Source organism: Pelobates fuscus, chromosome 4 (assembly GCF_036172605.1).
Source record: "Pelobates fuscus isolate aPelFus1 chromosome 4, aPelFus1.pri, whole genome shotgun sequence".
Lineage (NCBI taxonomy): Eukaryota > Metazoa > Chordata > Amphibia > Anura > Pelobatidae > Pelobates > Pelobates fuscus.
In genome coordinates, this window is record NC_086320.1 from 198,630,473 (window position 1) to 198,649,793 (window position 19,321).

Consider the following 19,321-nt stretch of genomic DNA (forward strand, 5'->3'; position numbering starts at 1 on the left):
CACACAGCAGTCCCTTCTGTATGAGCACTGAGTTACCAAGTTTCCACAAACACGTCCTCATTTCTCACCATGAAATACCAGTACCAAAAATACATACTTAACTGATTATCAGGTAAGTCACTTCTAATTCAAAGGCAAATATTGCTTGAACTGAAAACAATACTGAAACTGCCCATGTTGAATATTGTAGCTATGCAATGCATCCAGTCATCACTGGAAGGTATGAAAATCAGAGAGGAAAGAGACATAGGCCTTGTTTTAATAAGCTTTCCAAATGATTAATACTTTGTGAAAAACTGTTTGAATTGAAAAGGTTTAATACTAAATAGTGATGTACCGAACTGTTCGCTGACGAATAGTTCCGGGCGAAAATAGCGTGTTCGCGTTCGCCACCGCGGGCAACCACATGCGCGGTTCGATCCGCCTCCTATTCGTCATCATTGAGCAAACTTTGACCCTGTGCCTCACGGTCAGCAGACACATTCCAGCAAATTAGCAGCAGACCCTCCCTTCCAGACCCTCCCACCTCCCTCCCAGCATCCATTTTAGATTCATTCTGAAGCTGCATTCTTAGTGAGAGGAGGGAAAGTGTAGCTGCTGCTCATTAGATTGGGAAATTGATAGCTAGGCTAGGGTAGTCCATGTCCACTACAGTCCTGAAGGACTCATCTGATTTCTGCTGTAAGGACAGCACCCCCAAAAGCCCTTTTTAGGGCTAGAACATCAGTCTGCTTTTTTTTGTGTAATGTAATTGCAGTTGCCTGCCTGCCAGCTTCTGTGTCAGGCTCACAGTGGATACTGTGCCCATTTGCCCAGTGCCACCACTCATATCTGGTGTCACAATAGCTTAAGCTTGACATTTAAAAAGAAAAAAAATGTTTTCACTGTAATAGATTGAATAGCAGTTGCCTGCCAGCTTCTGTGTCAGGCTTACAGTGGATACTGTGCCCATTTGCCCAGTGCCACCACTCATATCTGGTGTCACAATAGCTTAAGCTTGACATTTAAAAATAAAAAAAATTTTTTCACTGTAATAGATTGAAGAGCAGTTAGTTGTCTGCCAGCTTCTGTGTCAGGCTCACAGTGGATACTGTGCCCACTTGTCCAGTGCCACGATTCATATCTGGTGTCACAATAGCTTAAACTTGACATTTAAAAAGAAAAAAAATGTTTTTCACTGTAATAGATTGAATAGCAGTTAGTTGTCTGCAAGCGTCTGGGTGTCAGGCATTCAGCGTGTGCTCTGCCAACCTCAGCATGTGTACTTTTCCACTCATATCTGGTGTCTCTATAGCGTGCCTTTACAAAGAAAAAAAGTTTTTCAGTGTAAGCTAATAGCAGTCAGTGTCCTTAAAGCGGGTGTCAGGCCTTCAGCGTGTGCTCTGCCAACCTCAGCATGTGTACTTTGCCACTCATATCTGGTGTCTCTATAGTGTGCTTTTAGAAAGAAAAAAAGTTTTTCAGTGTAAGCTAATAGCAGTCAGTGTCCTTAAAGCGGGTGTCAGACCTTCAGCGTGTACTCTGCCAACCTCTGCCAGTCCACTTTGCACTCATATCAGGTGTGACAATAGCGTGCTTTTAAAAAGAAAAAAAGTTTTTCCACTGTAATAGATTGAATAGCAGTTAGTTGTCTGCCAGCTTCTGTGTCAGGCTCACAGTGGATACTGCGCCCACTTGCCCAGTGCCACCACTCATATCTGGTGTCACAATAGCTTAAGCTTGACATTTAAAAAACAAAAAGGTTTTCACTGTTATAGATTGAATAGCAGTTAGTTGTCTTCAAGCGGGTGTCAGGCCTTCAGCGTGTACTCTGCCAACCTCAGCAAGTGCACTTTGGCACTCATCTGGTGTGACTATAGCGTTCCTTTAAAAAGCAAAAAAAGTTTTTCACTGTAAGCTAATAGCAGTCAGTGTCCTTCAAGCTGGTGTCAGGCAGGGCCGGTGCTAGGATTTTTAGTTACACAGGCGAAGATGCATTTTGGCGCCCCCAACCCCCATTAAAAAAAAAAAAAAATGCACACTTCACCTGTGTGTCTTTCCTCCCAAGCCACAGGCACACAGGCATCATTTTTCAGGTCACACAGTCAAAGTCATACAGGTACACTGTCATACAAAGACAGCAATAATCATACAGAGACATACAGGCACATACAGTCAGAGACATACAAGCAGAGACATACATGCATACAGAGACATGCAGGCATATAAAGACATACAGAGGCATACCGTCATACAGACACATACATACAGACAGGCATACAGAACATACATACAAAGACATTCAGGCACATACATACAGACATAAAGAAACATACATACAGAGACATACAGGCATGCAGACACATACATACATACATACATACAGGCATACAAAGACATACACACATACAGATACATGCATGCATACAGAGACATAACGTCATACAGACACATTCATATAGACAGGCATACAGACACATACATACATACAGAGGCATACCGTCATACAGACACATACATACATACAGAGGCATACCATCATACAGACACATACATACATACAGAAACATGCATACAAAGACATACAGGCATACAGAGACACACAGACACACACATTCGTACATACAGAGACATAAAGGCATACAGTTACATACATGCATACAGAGACATATATACAGACGACATTCAGAGACAAACATACATCCAGTTACATACATGCATACAGAGACATACAGAAACATACGTACAAGACATACAGGCATACGGACACATACATACATACAGAGGCATACCGTCATACAGATACATACATACAGACAGGCATACAGAAAAATACATACTCACACACACACACACACACACACACAAACTCACAGACACATACTCGAACACACACACACTGACAGACACACATACTCACATGCGCACACACACACTGACATACTCACACACAACGACAGACACACTCACTCACACACAAACTCATAGACACACTTACACACACACTGACAGACACACATACTGACTCACACACACACAAACTCACAGACACACATACACACTGACATACACACTCACACACACCGACAGACACACTCACTCACACACAAACTCATAGACACACTTACACACACACTGACAGACACACACACTGACAGACACACACACTCACTCACACACATACACACTGACATACACACTCACACACAAACTCATAGACACACTTACACACACACTGACAGACACTCACACTCACATGCACACACACAGTAATTAATAAAGTGATTAATAATAAATTACATTTAAATGTCCCACCCAGCCTCCCTACCTGGAGTGCTGGCGTGGGTCTCTCATTGGTGGTCCAGTGAGGCTGCTGGGAGGCGTGCGGCTGAAGTTGATTAGGAGGCGGCGAGGGAGCTCTCTGATCTCTCTGACCGGCTCCCTCGCAGGCTGTTTTCTGATGCCGCGGGAGCCGGAATATGACGTCATATTCCGGCTCCCGCGGCATCAGCAAAAGGCGCGCGAGGGAGCCGGTCAGAGAGATCAGAGAGCTCCCTCGCCGCCTCCTAATCAACTTCAGCCGCACGCCTCCCAGCAGCTCCGGGGATCCAGGAGGTGACCAGGCAGGAGGGAGCACTTCCCTCCTGCCGGTCACTGGAATTTTGCGCCCCCAGAGCCGGTGCGCCCTAAGGCGGCCGCATGTGCCGCCTTATGGACGCGCCGGCCCTGGTGTCAGGCCTTCAGCGTGTACTCTGCCAACCTCAGCAAGTGGTAATTTGAACTGTCGGGCACAAGAACTTGAATAGAAAACATCTTTAAGCGAACTATGTTTTCACTAAGCTTAGTGAATAACTAACATTAATGAGTCGGATTAAACACACTCTGCACTCGAGGTATGATCTGTTTAAATGACCCCACTCTGGGCCCTAAATGGTAAAACGTTTCACATGGGCATACGAAAGGTACACATGGCAATTAAAATCAGAAAATATGTAAAACATTTTGGAAATTAGTACACCAATACGATTAAGCACGTTGATTAATAAAATAAAGAAATGTTAATCTATCAAAGCGGCTTGAGAAAATATATGTTTAAAAAGATACAAAAATTTCAAAATCTGCTTATAAAAAAGAAATACTGCCTTAAAATTCAAAATGCAAGTATGAATATTAGCACACACAAGCTATCTACCAAATGTGAAAACTATTATTTAGCTTTTCTGGCGACTAAAAGTAACATACTACAGAGTTTACTATATTCAGTGCAATATCTAAAGGAAGTACTGGCTAAAAAATTCAATGCAAAACTAGCAAAGTTGTCAAAAACTGTATTAAGTCGGTTGTTTTCTTTTTATCTGGTGAATAAAATGTTTCTACATTATATCACACAGCTATTTGTCGTCTTCAAAAAATTATTCTTGTGGTTTTGTCTTTCTGTACTTTCAGGATTCATGTTTGCACGTTTTTTTTAAGAATTTGCCAGGAATCTATTTTTGAAGTTGTTCCCCTCCTTTTGACACGATCAATGACCTGTGAGTCTCTGTAAGCAGGGTTGACCTGTTAGTCCCGTTTTCCATTCAAGTTGCACATGATGTCCCGGCTAGGTTTCTAGGGACAAATGTTGGAGCCTCGGCGTTGCCCCAATATGGAGGGAGCGTGGAGTTTGTTGGAGGCTTCGATGTGAGTAGCGAGTCCGGGGGGGAGACCCAGTTGCCCCAGGATTCCTTCTGCCTCCTGCATGTTGCATACGGTATGCCTGGCGTACGCATGGCGACTTCTCGCTTCAGTAGTTAGGACACGACCCCCTAGCCCGCCAGCTTTTACCATACAAGCTGGTGGAGTCTGAGGCATTCAAAAAATTTGTAGATATTGGGACACCGCAGTGGAAGGTACCCGGCCGAAATTTCTTTTCAAAAAAGGCAATCCCCAACCTGTACTCGATTGTGCAAAAGGAAGTAATGGTATGTCTGGACACAGTGTTGGGGCAAGGGTCCATCTGACCACTGATACCTGGTCTGCAAAGCATGGTCAGGGCAGGTATATCACCTACACTGCGCATTGGGTAAACCTGCTGACGGCTGCCAAGCATGTAATGCGTGGCTCTGCAGAGGAGTTGGTGACACCGCCACGACTTGCAGGCAGGCCTGCTGCCACCTCCTCTACTCCTCCTACTCCATCCTCTTCCATAACCTCCTCGGCTGAGTCCTCTTCTGCTGCTGCCTCTTGCTCCACATCAACGGCACCCCCCCAGCTCCCCAGGTACTATTCCACATCCCTATTCTGCTCTGTGTCAGTGTGTATCATAGTCTCTGAGGACAGGTGTTAATCCATATCTGCCAAGTGACCCTATGTAGGGGGTAACAGTCTCTATTCTGCTCTGTGTCACTGTGTATCATGGTCTCTGAGGACAGGTGTTAATCCATATCTGCCAAGTGACCCTATGTAGGGGGAACAGTCCATATTCTGCTCTGTGTCAGTGTGTATCAGGGATCCTTAGGATAGGTGTCAATCCATATCTGCCAAGTGACCCTATGTAGGGGGAACAGTCCCTATTCTGCTCTGTGTCAGTGTGTATCAGGGATCCTTAGGATAGGTGTCAATCCATATCTGCCAAGTGACCCTATGTAGGAGGAACAGTCCCTATTCTGCTCTGTGTCAGTGTGTATCAGGGTCCCTGAGGACAGGTGTCAATCCATATCTGCAAAGTGACCCTATGTTGGGGGAACAGTCTCTATTCTGCTCTGTGTCAATGTGTATCATGGTCTCTGAGGACAGGTGTCAATCCATATCTGCCAAGTGACCCTATGTAGGGGGAACAGTCTCTATCCTGCTCTGTTTCAGTGTGTATCATGGTCTCTGAGGACAGGTATCAATCCATATCTGCCAAGTGACCCTATGTAGGGGTAGCAGTCTCTATTCTGCTCTGTGTCAGTGTGTATCATGGTCTCTGAGGACAGGTGTTAATCCATATCTGCCAAGTGACCCTACGTATGGGGAACAGTCTCTATTCTGCTCTGTGTCAGTGTGTATCGGGGATCCTTAGGATAGGTACAAAGAAATTGGAGAACAGTACTGTCCCTGTGTAGTATTAAAGAGAAATAGCAGAAATAAGGAATGGGTCTTTATTAATTAAGTCTTAAACACACGCACTGAAATTTACGCAATCAGTGGTCATCGCTGCCTCAGTGCTGGATAACTGGGGCAGAAACAGATGACTGAACCTTAACAATACTAAAGTGAGGAATATATACAGACGGGAAGTGAGAAAAATCAAGGGTATATATACATAAGACAAACAATTAAGGGCATGAATCACCGAATCACGGTGAAGTGGATAAGTCCCTAAACCAGTAAACCAGGTGTACTGAGCCAATGAGTCTTAGCCTGGAGGTAATGGAGTAGCTGATAGTCCGTAATACGTATGGTAATGCTCCAAGCCTCTAGGTCTAGATAGAGTATGGCTAGTGCACAAAGTTACACTACGTTACACTCAGTGCACAGATAGATGTGTACAACTTAAATGTGCACAAAAGTAGCTGGTGTATATACAAAGTATCTAAGGTTGCTGGTTTAGTCAATAGCACAAAAAGGCGTCAGGACGAGTTAATGGTATTAACAGTGTCTGGATACGTCCATAAGCAAAGGTGCTATGTGCACAGTATACTGTATATGGACCCGGAATACCACAGTAACTACAAGTCAGTTAACCTGTGTCGGTCATATATTTAAATGCCTAAGGTCCGGTGTATGACCCGAGAACCCCAGTCACTAGACAGCAATTAGCCCGTGTCAGGCATACATTTCAATATAAATGCCTTGGTCCGGTATACTGTGAACAGAGATCCACTAATAGCCAACAGATGGCATAATAAAATAGGGGATAACGCTGTTACTTATCGTCTGTTACCGTGTCAATAGTAGTTTAAGTAACAGAGAGAGTAAACAGAAGTACGTGCCCCTTGTCACTAGGTAAAAATCGTTGCGCCGTCTGATCAAAGCCAGGTAGAGTCACCCTATTAGAGGTGAAGTGTCTCCGTTGCACCGTTAAGGAGGCAGTAGGGTAGTGCCCCTTGTCTGGTACCTAGTCAGATAGTGAGAGACCCCTAAACTGTGCCTTCGAGGGCACCTACGTCTAGAGATAAGTCTCAAGTAGCTATCTATAGGTGGAGCAACAGATGCCCTAATCTGTGCCTTCGAGGGCACCTGTCTGTAGTACTAACGGTGCTAGGCTAAGTTAGAACAACATTGCAGTAAGAGTCTTAGACGGCTGTGGTCTATCGGTCCAACTTCGATACAGTAGGAAGATGGAACGTAAGTATAGATGAGGTGGCTAGATATATAGTAGCACACCAAGTGTCATCAGGTCACACCAAGTCAGATCAGTGTCAAGAGCCCCGACGCGCGTTTCACCCAACACACAGGCTCATCAGGGGGAACTGACTCCCCGAACGGAGTGAGCTTAAGAAGCCCGCCCCAGGTCCTGATTGGACAGGCCGCCGGCATGACGTCATTGGTAACTTTCAGAAAGTACGGTGGCTCGGCATGGTCAACAATAATACAAGGCAAAAGAGATGCCTAGAGAGTGAAAATCCCGATGGGGGTGCCGAGCTTGATACTATTGAGGTGATATGAGATCCCTGGTGTAGGTACCACAAATAATAGTGTAATAATAACGTAATAATCAGGAAGATGTCCTACCAGGGATGTCAGCCAGCAGTTGGAAATGTGGCATATGTTAAGAGATATTAGAATGCATGTGAGAAAAAGTGGGGTTTAATGCATAGTAACACTTGAGATTCTGAAGTTATGTCAGGGCACCAAGGGGTGCTGAGTAGTGGGATATGGTATAGAAGAGGGTGTAATGTGCTCATCAGTGAATGAATGCTGTGTAATTAAATTCTTCATTCAATCCTGAAGGGGCCAATGTCTTAAAAAGATAGATCCATTTAGATTCTTTTTGTAACAGGATTTTATTGAAATTTCCTTTCCTTTGGTTTGATGTAAGTTTTTCAATTGCCTGGAATTTAAGGTTTTCTGGTTTACCTTCGTGGAAGTTGTTAATGTGTCTGGACACCGGTGTTGGGGTCACAGTGTTGTTGATGGAGTTGACATGTTGGAGTATTCTTCTGCGAAACTGCTGGAAAGTCTTTCCTATGTACTGGGTGCCGCAGACGCATGTAATGATATAGATGATGCGTGTGGTGCTGCAGTTCACCAGTGCATTGGTGGTGATGGTGATATTGGTTTGTGTGGACTGGACGGTTTTTGAGGGTGTGATGTATTGACACGCCTTGCAGTGGCCACATCTGTAGGTACCCTTGGTCTTGGATAGCCAGTTATCAGATGAAGAGGGTGAGGCCAGGTGACTGTGGACCAGGAGATCTTGTAGGTTAGTGGGTCTGCGGGCTGTCAATGGTGGATGATCAGGTAAGCTGTTCCTCAAGGAAGGGTTATGAAGTAAGATAGGCCAGTTGGTCTGTAGTATGTGTGACATAGTGTCCCAGCCCTGGTCGAACGTGGCAATGCATCTGGGTGTTTTTGTTTCAATTTTGGGTTTGGTCATGGTGAGACTCAGATGTCTGTCGATGGCACTGGCCCTTTGGAATGCTTGTTTAAGAACCCGATTGGGGTATCCTAATTCTTTAAATCTAGATCTTAGGAGTTTGCATTCATTATAAAAGGTGACATCTTCAGAGCAATTTCTTCTGGCTCGTAGGTATTGGCCAAAAGGTATAGACGCTTTTAATCTGTAGGGGTGGTGGCTCTCCCAATGTAAAAGGCTATTGGTCGCAGTGGATTTCCGAAATAGTTCGGTTTTGATGGTACCGTCTTCTGTAAGTAAGATTTTTAGGTCAAGGAAGACGAGTTCTCGTTCATCGATTACATGTGTTAGTTTGAGATTAATCTCATTCACATTGAGGGTTTTTACAAATTCTTCAAAGATATCGATGGGGCCTGTCCAGAGGAGCAGCACGTCGTCAATATATCTGTGCCAGCTCAAAATGAACCTGTGAAACTGGTCATATTTGGCTGAATTGACGACATGCTGCTCCCACCATCCCAGGAACAGGTTGGCGTATGTTGGCGCGCAAGTTGTCCCCATAGCGGTCCCGGATATTTGCAGATAATATTGCCCATTGAAAATGAAGTAGTTATGGGTCAGTATGAATTGAAGGGCTGTGATAAAGAATTTCTTTTGGGAGTCATTATATGTGGTGTTCTCCAAGAAGAATTGGCATGCTCTGAGGCCAAAGTGATGGGGTATGTTGGTGTACAGGGCAACCACATCTAAGCTGGCTAACATAGTATAGGGGGGGACTATTTTATCTTGTAAGAGTTGTAGTGTGGTCTTGGTGTCCCGAAGGTAGGAGGGTAGCGTTAATACGATTGGATGTAGGATTTTATCCATGTATTGGCTCAGGCGTTCTGTTAAGCAGTTGTTCCCTGATACTATGGGTCTTCCTGGGGGTGGTCGTATTCCCTTATGTATTTTGGGTAAACAGTAGAAGGTTGCGATTGTAGGATGGTTATGAGGTAATAGAAATTTGAATTCCTCTGGGGTTATAATCTGAAGTGTCTTAGCTTCAGTTAGCAGGATGTTGAGTTCATTGAGAAACACGGTGGTTGGGTCCGAAGGCAGAATTTTGTAGGATAGATTGTCATTTAAATGACTCATGCACATGTTTATATAGTCTTGTCTGTTCAATAGCACAATATTACCCCCCTTGTCCGCAGGTTTGATGACAGTATTGTCCAATGATTGGAGTTCTTTTAGTGCTCTGCGTTCCAATGAGCTTAAATTGTTTGGAATGGGGGGGTAATGAGAGGTCCTTTCAAATTGGTTAAGGGACATTTCAACAAATAGGTCTACATGTGGAGTGTCTTTGAAATTGGGGGTAAAGTAACTAGGTGGTTTAAAGTCAGTGAGAGGTCTATTGGGATCCTGTTCATCCTGGAGACTAGTTAATATTTTAGATAGTTCATAATCTTTAAGGGAGAGGCCCAAGTCGTTAGCAGCCTGTTGGTCTTTTTTAGCGTGCATGATGTTTAGTGCAAGTTTCCTGCCAAATAAGTGTATGTCTTTGGACCAGTTGAATTTGCTACAGGTGGGGGTGGGTACAAAGGAAAGGCCTTTGCTCAGGAGAGAAATGTGATGTGTTTGCAATGTAAAGTCTGACCAGTTGATGATTCTATTGGTCATGTCCTTTGTGTTCGATTTTGTCTTTTGTATGCCCAACGTTCCCTGTCCCGGAGTCTCCCCCGTTGTTGGCGGGGAGAGTCCTGCTCTAAAAAAGTCGCTGAGGATGTAGTGGAAGGTGTAATGGGATTACTGGTTTCGAGAGGAATGTCAAGAAAAGACACAGATTTGTCAGTGCTTCTAAGGATGCTTTTATTTTGATGGGTTTGTACGCTTGGGTCTCTTTTTCTGTCTGAGCTTTTATTATTGCGTCTCGGTTGGCGGGGTTGGTCTTGGTCAGACCAGTCAGTCTCACCCGAGGAAGACCCTCTGTAATTGCTGGGTCTCCTGTTGTAATTTCTTTTTTCCCTAAAGATCTCACCACTGCTGAAATCTTTAAAATCCCTTTGGAATTTATTGTGTTTTTTTATCTTTAGATGTTGTCTATAGTTAGTGATATTTTGCTGTAATTTGTTTTCCATGGGGACATACAGGTTATCTGACTTAAAGTTTTTTATTGTTGTGATTTCATTTTGTAGTTTCAGGTTAGTTTCGTCAAAGTTGGTAGTTTCTAATTTAATTAAGTAGTCCATCAACCGGAAAGAACAATCCAGGAGGATTGTGTTCCATTCCCCAATCTGTTCATCGGTCCGGACTTTGTCTGGCAGGAGGATGTCGGGGCGTAAGCCCCTAGGTACTAGTTTTTGTTGTGAGTACTGTTTTAAGCTGGTTAGTTCCCAGAAGCTCCTGGTTTGTTCTTGATAGAGTTTTTGGATGGCAAAGAAAGAGATGTTAATATCATTGTTTGTAATGTCTTTGTCTGTAAGGGGGTTGGTAGAGAAGACATTGGTTATCTCATCCTGACCAAAATTGGGATCACCCAATTTTTCCAACAGGTCAGTCATGAGCTGTGAGCACGAACTAGTTTATGGGGAAATAGCCGTTAGGTCACGAGCCTAAGAGGATACTACAGTGTGGGCTCGTATTTCCCAAATGAGGGCCAAAAATAGGTACTAAAACCTTGAGAATGAATGATTAGAAGGGTGGGCCCTATAGAGATGTAAGTTAAATATGAGGGACAGATAAGGGGATAACCCTAAGTAAAATGGTACAAAGAAATTGGAGAACAGTACTGTCCCTGTGTAGTATTAAAGAGAAATAGCAGAAATAAGGAATGGGTCTTTATTAATTAAGTCTTAAACACACGCACTGAAATTTACGCAATCAGTGGTCATCGCTGCCTCAGTGCTGGATAACTGGGGCAGAAACAGATGACTGAACCTTAACAATACTAAAGTGAGGAATATATACAGACGGGAAGTGAGAAAAATCAAGGGTATATATACATAAGACAAACAATTAAGGGCATGAATCACCGAATCACGGTGAAGTGGATAAGTCCCTAAACCAGTAAACCAGGTGTACTGAGCCAATGAGTCTTAGCCTGGAGGTAATGGAGTAGCTGATAGTCCGTAATACGTATGGTAATGCTCCAAGCCTCTAGGTCTAGATAGAGTATGGCTAGTGCACAAAGTTACACTACGTTACACTCAGTGCACAGATAGATGTGTACAACTTAAATGTGCACAAAAGTAGCTGGTGTATATACAAAGTATCTAAGGTTGCTGGTTTAGTCAATAGCACAAAAAGGCGTCAGGACGAGTTAATGGTATTAACAGTGTCTGGATACGTCCATAAGCAAAGGTGCTATGTGCACAGTATACTGTATATGGACCCGGAATACCACAGTAACTACAAGTCAGTTAACCTGTGTCGGTCATATATTTAAATGCCTAAGGTCCGGTGTATGACCCGAGAACCCCAGTCACTAGACAGCAATTAGCCCGTGTCAGGCATACATTTCAATATAAATGCCTTGGTCCGGTATACTGTGAACAGAGATCCACTAATAGCCAACAGATGGCATAATAAAATAGGGGATAACGCTGTTACTTATCGTCTGTTACCGTGTCAATAGTAGTTTAAGTAACAGAGAGAGTAAACAGAAGTACGTGCCCCTTGTCACTAGGTAAAAATCGTTGCGCCGTCTGATCAAAGCCAGGTAGAGTCACCCTATTAGAGGTGAAGTGTCTCCGTTGCACCGTTAAGGAGGCAGTAGGGTAGTGCCCCTTGTCTGGTACCTAGTCAGATAGTGAGAGACCCCTAAACTGTGCCTTCGAGGGCACCTACGTCTAGAGATAAGTCTCAAGTAGCTATCTATAGGTGGAGCAACAGATGCCCTAATCTGTGCCTTCGAGGGCACCTGTCTGTAGTACTAACGGTGCTAGGCTAAGTTAGAACAACATTGCAGTAAGAGTCTTAGACGGCTGTGGTCTATCGGTCCAACTTCGATACAGTAGGAAGATGGAACGTAAGTATAGATGAGGTGGCTAGATATATAGTAGCACACCAAGTGTCATCAGGTCACACCAAGTCAGATCAGTGTCAAGAGCCCCCCAATAGACCTCTCACTGACTTTAAACCACCTAGTTACTTTACCCCCAATTTCAAAGACACTCCACATGTAGACCTATTTGTTGAAATGTCCCTTAACCAATTTGAAAGGACCTCTCATTACCCCCCCATTCCAAACAATTTAAGCTCATTGGAACGCAGAGCACTAAAAGAACTCCAATCATTGGACAATACTGTCATCAAACCTGCGGACAAGGGGGGTAATATTGTGCTATTGAACAGACAAGACTATATAAACATGTGCATGAGTCATTTAAATGACAATCTATCCTACAAAATTCTGCCTTCGGACCCAACCACCGTGTTTCTCAATGAACTCAACATCCTGCTAACTGAAGCTAAGACACTTCAGATTATAACCCCAGAGGAATTCAAATTTCTATTACCTCATAACCATCCTACAATCGCAACCTTCTACTGTTTACCCAAAATACATAAGGGAATACGACCACCCCCAGGAAGACCCATAGTATCAGGGAACAACTGCTTAACAGAACGCCTGAGCCAATACATGGATAAAATCCTACATCCAATCGTATTAACGCTACCCTCCTACCTTCGGGACACCAAGACCACACTACAACTCTTACAAGATAAAATAGTCCCCCCCTATACTATGTTAGCCAGCTTAGATGTGGTTGCCCTGTACACCAACATACCCCATCACTTTGGCCTCAGAGCATGCCAATTCTTCTTGGAGAACACCACATATAATGACTCCCAAAAGAAATTCTTTATCACAGCCCTTCAATTCATACTGACCCATAACTACTTCATTTTCAATGGGCAATATTATCTGCAAATATCCGGGACCGCTATGGGGACAACTTGCGCGCCAACATACGCCAACCTGTTCCTGGGATGGTGGGAGCAGCATGTCGTCAATTCAGCCAAATATGACCAGTTTCACAGGTTCATTTTGAGCTGGCACAGATATATTGACGACGTGCTGCTCCTCTGGACAGGCCCCATCGATATCTTTGAAGAATTTGTAAAAACCCTCAATGTGAATGAGATTAATCTCAAACTAACACATGTAATCGATGAACGAGAACTCGTCTTCCTTGACCTAAAAATCTTACTTACAGAAGACGGTACCATCAAAACCGAACTATTTCGGAAATCCACTGCGACCAATAGCCTTTTACATTGGGAGAGCCACCACCCCTACAGATTAAAAGCGTCTATACCTTTTGGCCAATACCTACGAGCCAGAAGAAATTGCTCTGAAGATGTCACCTTTTATAATGAATGCAAACTCCTAAGATCTAGATTTAAAGAATTAGGATACCCCAATCGGGTTCTTAAACAAGCATTCCAAAGGGCCAGTGCCATCGACAGACATCTGAGTCTCACCATGACCAAACCCAAAATTGAAACAAAAACACCCAGATGCATTGCCACGTTCGACCAGGGCTGGGACACTATGTCACACATACTACAGACCAACTGGCCTATCTTACTTCATAACCCTTCCTTGAGGAACAGCTTACCTGATCATCCACCATTGACAGCCCGCAGACCCACTAACCTACAAGATCTCCTGGTCCACAGTCACCTGGCCTCACCCTCTTCATCTGATAACTGGCTATCCAAGACCAAGGGTACCTACAGATGTGGCCACTGCAAGGCGTGTCAATACATCACACCCTCAAAAACCGTCCAGTCCACACAAACCAATATCACCATCACCACCAATGCACTGGTGAACTGCAGCACCACACGCATCATCTATATCATTACATGCGTCTGCGGCACCCAGTACATAGGAAAGACTTTCCAGCAGTTTCGCAGAAGAATACTCCAACATGTCAACTCCATCAACAACACTGTGACCCCAACACCGGTGTCCAGACACATTAACAACTTCCACGAAGGTAAACCAGAAAACCTTAAATTCCAGGCAATTGAAAAACTTACATCAAACCAAAGGAAAGGAAATTTCAATAAAATCCTGTTACAAAAAGAATCTAAATGGATCTATCTTTTTAAGACATTGGCCCCTTCAGGATTGAATGAAGAATTTAATTACACAGCATTCATTCACTGATGAGCACATTACACCCTCTTCTATACCATATCCCACTACTCAGCACCCCTTGGTGCCCTGACATAACTTCAGAATCTCAAGTGTTACTATGCATTAAACCCCACTTTTTCTCACATGCATTCTAATATCTCTTAACATATGCCACATTTCCAACTGCTGGCTGACATCCCTGGTAGGACATCTTCCTGATTATTACGTTATTATTACACTATTATTTGTGGTACCTACACCAGGGATCTCATATCACCTCAATAGTATCAAGCTCGGCACCCCCATCGGGATTTTCACTCTCTAGGCATCTCTTTTGCCTTGTATTATTGTTGACCATGCCGAGCCACCGTACTTTCTGAAAGTTACCAATGACGTCATGCCGGCGGCCTGTCCAATCAGGACCTGGGGCGGGCTTCTTAAGCTCACTCCGTTCGGGGAGTCAGTTCCCCCTGATGAGCCTGTGTGTTGGGTGAAACGCGCGTCGGGGCTCTTGACACTGATCTGACTTGGTGTGACCTGATGACACTTGGTGTGCTACTATATATCTAGCCACCTCATCTATACTTACGTTCCATCTTCCTACTGTATCGAAGTTGGACCGATAGACCACAGCCGTCTAAGACTCTTACTGCAATGTTGTTCTAACTTAGCCTAGCACCGTTAGTACTACAGACAGGTGCCCTCGAAGGCACAGATTAGGGCATCTGTTGCTCCACCTATAGATAGCTACTTGAGACTTATCTCTAGACGTAGGTGCCCTCGAAGGCACAGTTTAGGGGTCTCTCACTATCTGACTAGGTACCAGACAAGGGGCACTACCCTACTGCCTCCTTAACGGTGCAACGGAGACACTTCACCTCTAATAGGGTGACTCTACCTGGCTTTGATCAGACGGCGCAACGATTTTTACCTAGTGACAAGGGGCACGTACTTCTGTTTACTCTCTCTGTTACTTAAACTACTATTGACACGGTAACAGACGATAAGTAACAGCGTTATCCCCTATTTTATTATGCCATCTGTTGGCTATTAGTGGATCTCTGTTCACAGTATACCGGACCAAGGCATTTATATTGAAATGTATGCCTGACACGGGCTAATTGCTGTCTAGTGACTGGGGTTCTCGGGTCATACACCGGACCTTAGGCATTTAAATATATGACCGACACAGGTTAACTGACTTGTAGTTACTGTGGTATTCCGGGTCCATATACAGTATACTGTGCACATAGCACCTTTGCTTATGGACGTATCCAGACACTGTTAATACCATTAACTCGTCCTGACGCCTTTTTGTGCTATTGACTAAACCAGCAACCTTAGATACTTTGTATATACACCAGCTACTTTTGTGCACATTTAAGTTGTACACATCTATCTGTGCACTGAGTGTAACGTAGTGTAACTTTGTGCACTAGCCATACTCTATCTAGACCTAGAGGCTTGGAGCATTACCATACGTATTACGGACTATCAGCTACTCCATTACCTCCAGGCTAAGACTCATTGGCTCAGTACACCTGGTTTACTGGTTTAGGGACTTATCCACTTCACCGTGATTCGGTGATTCATGCCCTTAATTGTTTGTCTTATGTATATATACCCTTGATTTTTCTCACTTCCCGTCTGTATATATTCCTCACTTTAGTATTGTTAAGGTTCAGTCATCTGTTTCTGCCCCAGTTATCCAGCACTGAGGCAGCGATGACCACTGATTGCGTAAATTTCAGTGCGTGTGTTTAAGACTTAATTAATAAAGACCCATTCCTTATTTCTGCTATTTCTCTTTAATACTACACAGGGACAGTACTGTTCTCCAATTTCTTTGTACCATTTTACTTAGGGTTATCCCCTTATCTGTCCCTCATATTTAACTTACATCTCTATAGGGCCCACCCTTCTAATCATCCTTAGGATAGGTGTCAATCCATATCTGCCAAGTGACCCTATGTAAGGGGAACAGTCTCTATTCTGCTCTGTGTCAATGTGTATCATGGTCTCTGAGGACAGGTGTCAATCCATATCTGCCAAGTGACCCTATGTAGGGGGAACAGTCCCTATTCTGCTCTGTGTGAGGAGGAGGAACGGGAAATGAGTAGCTCGGCATCCAACCTTTTGCAAATGGGGTCTTTCATGCTGTCGTGCCTGTTGAGGGACCCTCGTATAAAAAGGCTGAAGGAGAACAACCTGTACTGGGTGTCCACGCTACTAGACCCCCGGTATAAGCAGACAGTGGCGGAAATGTTACCGAATTACAAGTCGGAAAGGATGCAGCATTTGCAAAATAAATTAAAAAGTATGCTTTACACAGCGTATAAGGGTGATGTCACAGCACAAGGGAATCTAACAAGGGAAGAGGTGAAAGTCATCCTCCTCCTCCCACGACCACGCCATATCTGCCAAGTGACCCTATGTAGGGGGAACAGTCCCTATTCTGCTCTGTGTCAGTGTGTATCAGGGATCCTTAGGATAGGTGTCAATCCATATCTGCCAAGTGACCCTATGTAGGGGGAACAGTCCCTATTCTGCTCTGTGTCAGTGTGTATCAGGGTCTCTGAGGACTGGTGTCAATCCATATGTCAAGGTGTCAATTTGTCATATGTCAGGTGTCAATCCATATCCATTGTGATTTAGGAATGTTAGGTGATTTATGCCCTTTATGGATTAAAACCAGACTGCATCAACTGTGTAATTTTCCATGGGAGTTTTGCCATGGATCCCCCTCCGGCATGCCACAGTCCAGGTGTTAGTCCCCTTGAAACAACTTTTCCATCACTTTTGTGGCCAGAAAGAGTCCCTGTGGGTTTTAAAATTCGCCTGCCCATTGAAGTCAATGGCGGTTCGCCCGGTTCGCCGGTTCGCAAATGTTTGCGGAAGTTCCCGTTCGCGAACCGAAAATTTCGTGTCCGCGACATCACTAATACTAAATGATGGTACAATTCCATGGAAAAACAATGAGATTAAATGATTATATAGTGCCAGGGTCCCATTAAGGATGGTTAGTATCTAGAAACTTCATTTGCAAATGTATACACTGGTAACAAGCACAGAAACATTCGCTAATCTGATAACTAGAGAGAAGATATAGAATGCAATTAATACATATTTCTTCATATTGTAGACATTTAGCAACTAGCTACACTGTATTATAAGACATAGATTGTAATGAATTTTTTGTCGTTTAAAAAAAAAAAAAAAACAACTTGTACTGTCCCTTTATTTGTGGATAATATGCTTTTCCTGTATCTGGTATTCTTCAAGTTTACTGACCCACAGGGTAAGCATAAACAGCCTTCTTAAGATTTATATTTAAGACATGCTCTTCTCTTAGATGTGTTCTTTTAACAGTAGTAGATTTATAAACACATATTTGACCTTTGTATGTTTTCTCTGTTATTTTTCCCATAGATAATAACTAAAATTCCTAAAATTAGCAATCAGTAGAATAAAAATTATAATGAGATTGGAATCTGACTGACAATTACACGTTGTCCTCTTGAGCATTATAAATGTGACTGTGATCTACTAAATATAATAGTGTTCATATAAGTACATAAAACATATATATATATACATATCCAATTTGATAGATTCATGTTTTTGGAAGATGTGAGTGCTCTCCCTCATTTTCTGTTAAATATATTATAAGTACACTCACATTATTTCAGTTAAACTTGTAGACACAGGAGAAGCAGTAACCCTACCCAATCTCACTAGTTCATCCAGACAGGAGTAATGAGTAATGAGTGATGATCTTCAGTTTATTACCATTCATCAAGATGTGATTATCTGCAGGTGTTTGCTTATTTATTTAGTCATTGACTTTTAATATTGGAGAATATGTCTATGTCTATATAACAAAGGGAGACTCAATGGCATTTCCTGACATTCCATGTCATACAAGACAACTGTTATTACTATAGTGCTTTACTTTAAAAGAACACTCCAAACACCATATTTACCACAATACATTGTAGTGGTAATGATGATTGGAGTGCCCTTGGTTTGTTTTTGTTTTTTTGTTTGTTTTTTAACTAAGGGACCTCCACTACCTCTGATGTAAAGTTTTATGAATTCCAGATATGGAGAAGGTTTGAATATTTTCTTAGCATTAGGGACAATGAGACTGATTTATTTTTTGGCCCAAAAACAGCATGTGTCCTGCCCAGTAGAGCAGGGGTTAAAGGGATCACTTTACATATTTTATACACAGCCACAACTTTAAAACCACTGACAGGTGAAGTGAATAACATTGATTATATCGCTACAATGGCACCTGCCAATGGGTTGGATATATTAGGCAGCGAGTGAACAGGAAAAATGGACAAGTGAAAAGATGAGTGGGTTAACCACTGGGAAGATCATCTCAAAAACAGCATGTCTTGTGGGGTGTTCCTGGGATGTAGTACCTACCAAAAATAGTGCAAGAAAAGACAACCAGTGGGCTGGTATCAGGGTCATGAGTGTCAAAAGCTCATTAATGCAGTGGGGAGCAAAAGCTAGCCCATCTGGTACAATAACATACATTAGAATAGCTCAAATTTTGAAAAATGTATACTTGTAATCCTATCAGAAAAAGTATCTAAATAAAAATAAATAATTGCTTGAAAATGTTTTGTTTGTTTCATCGGTTCTAATGGAGCTTCATA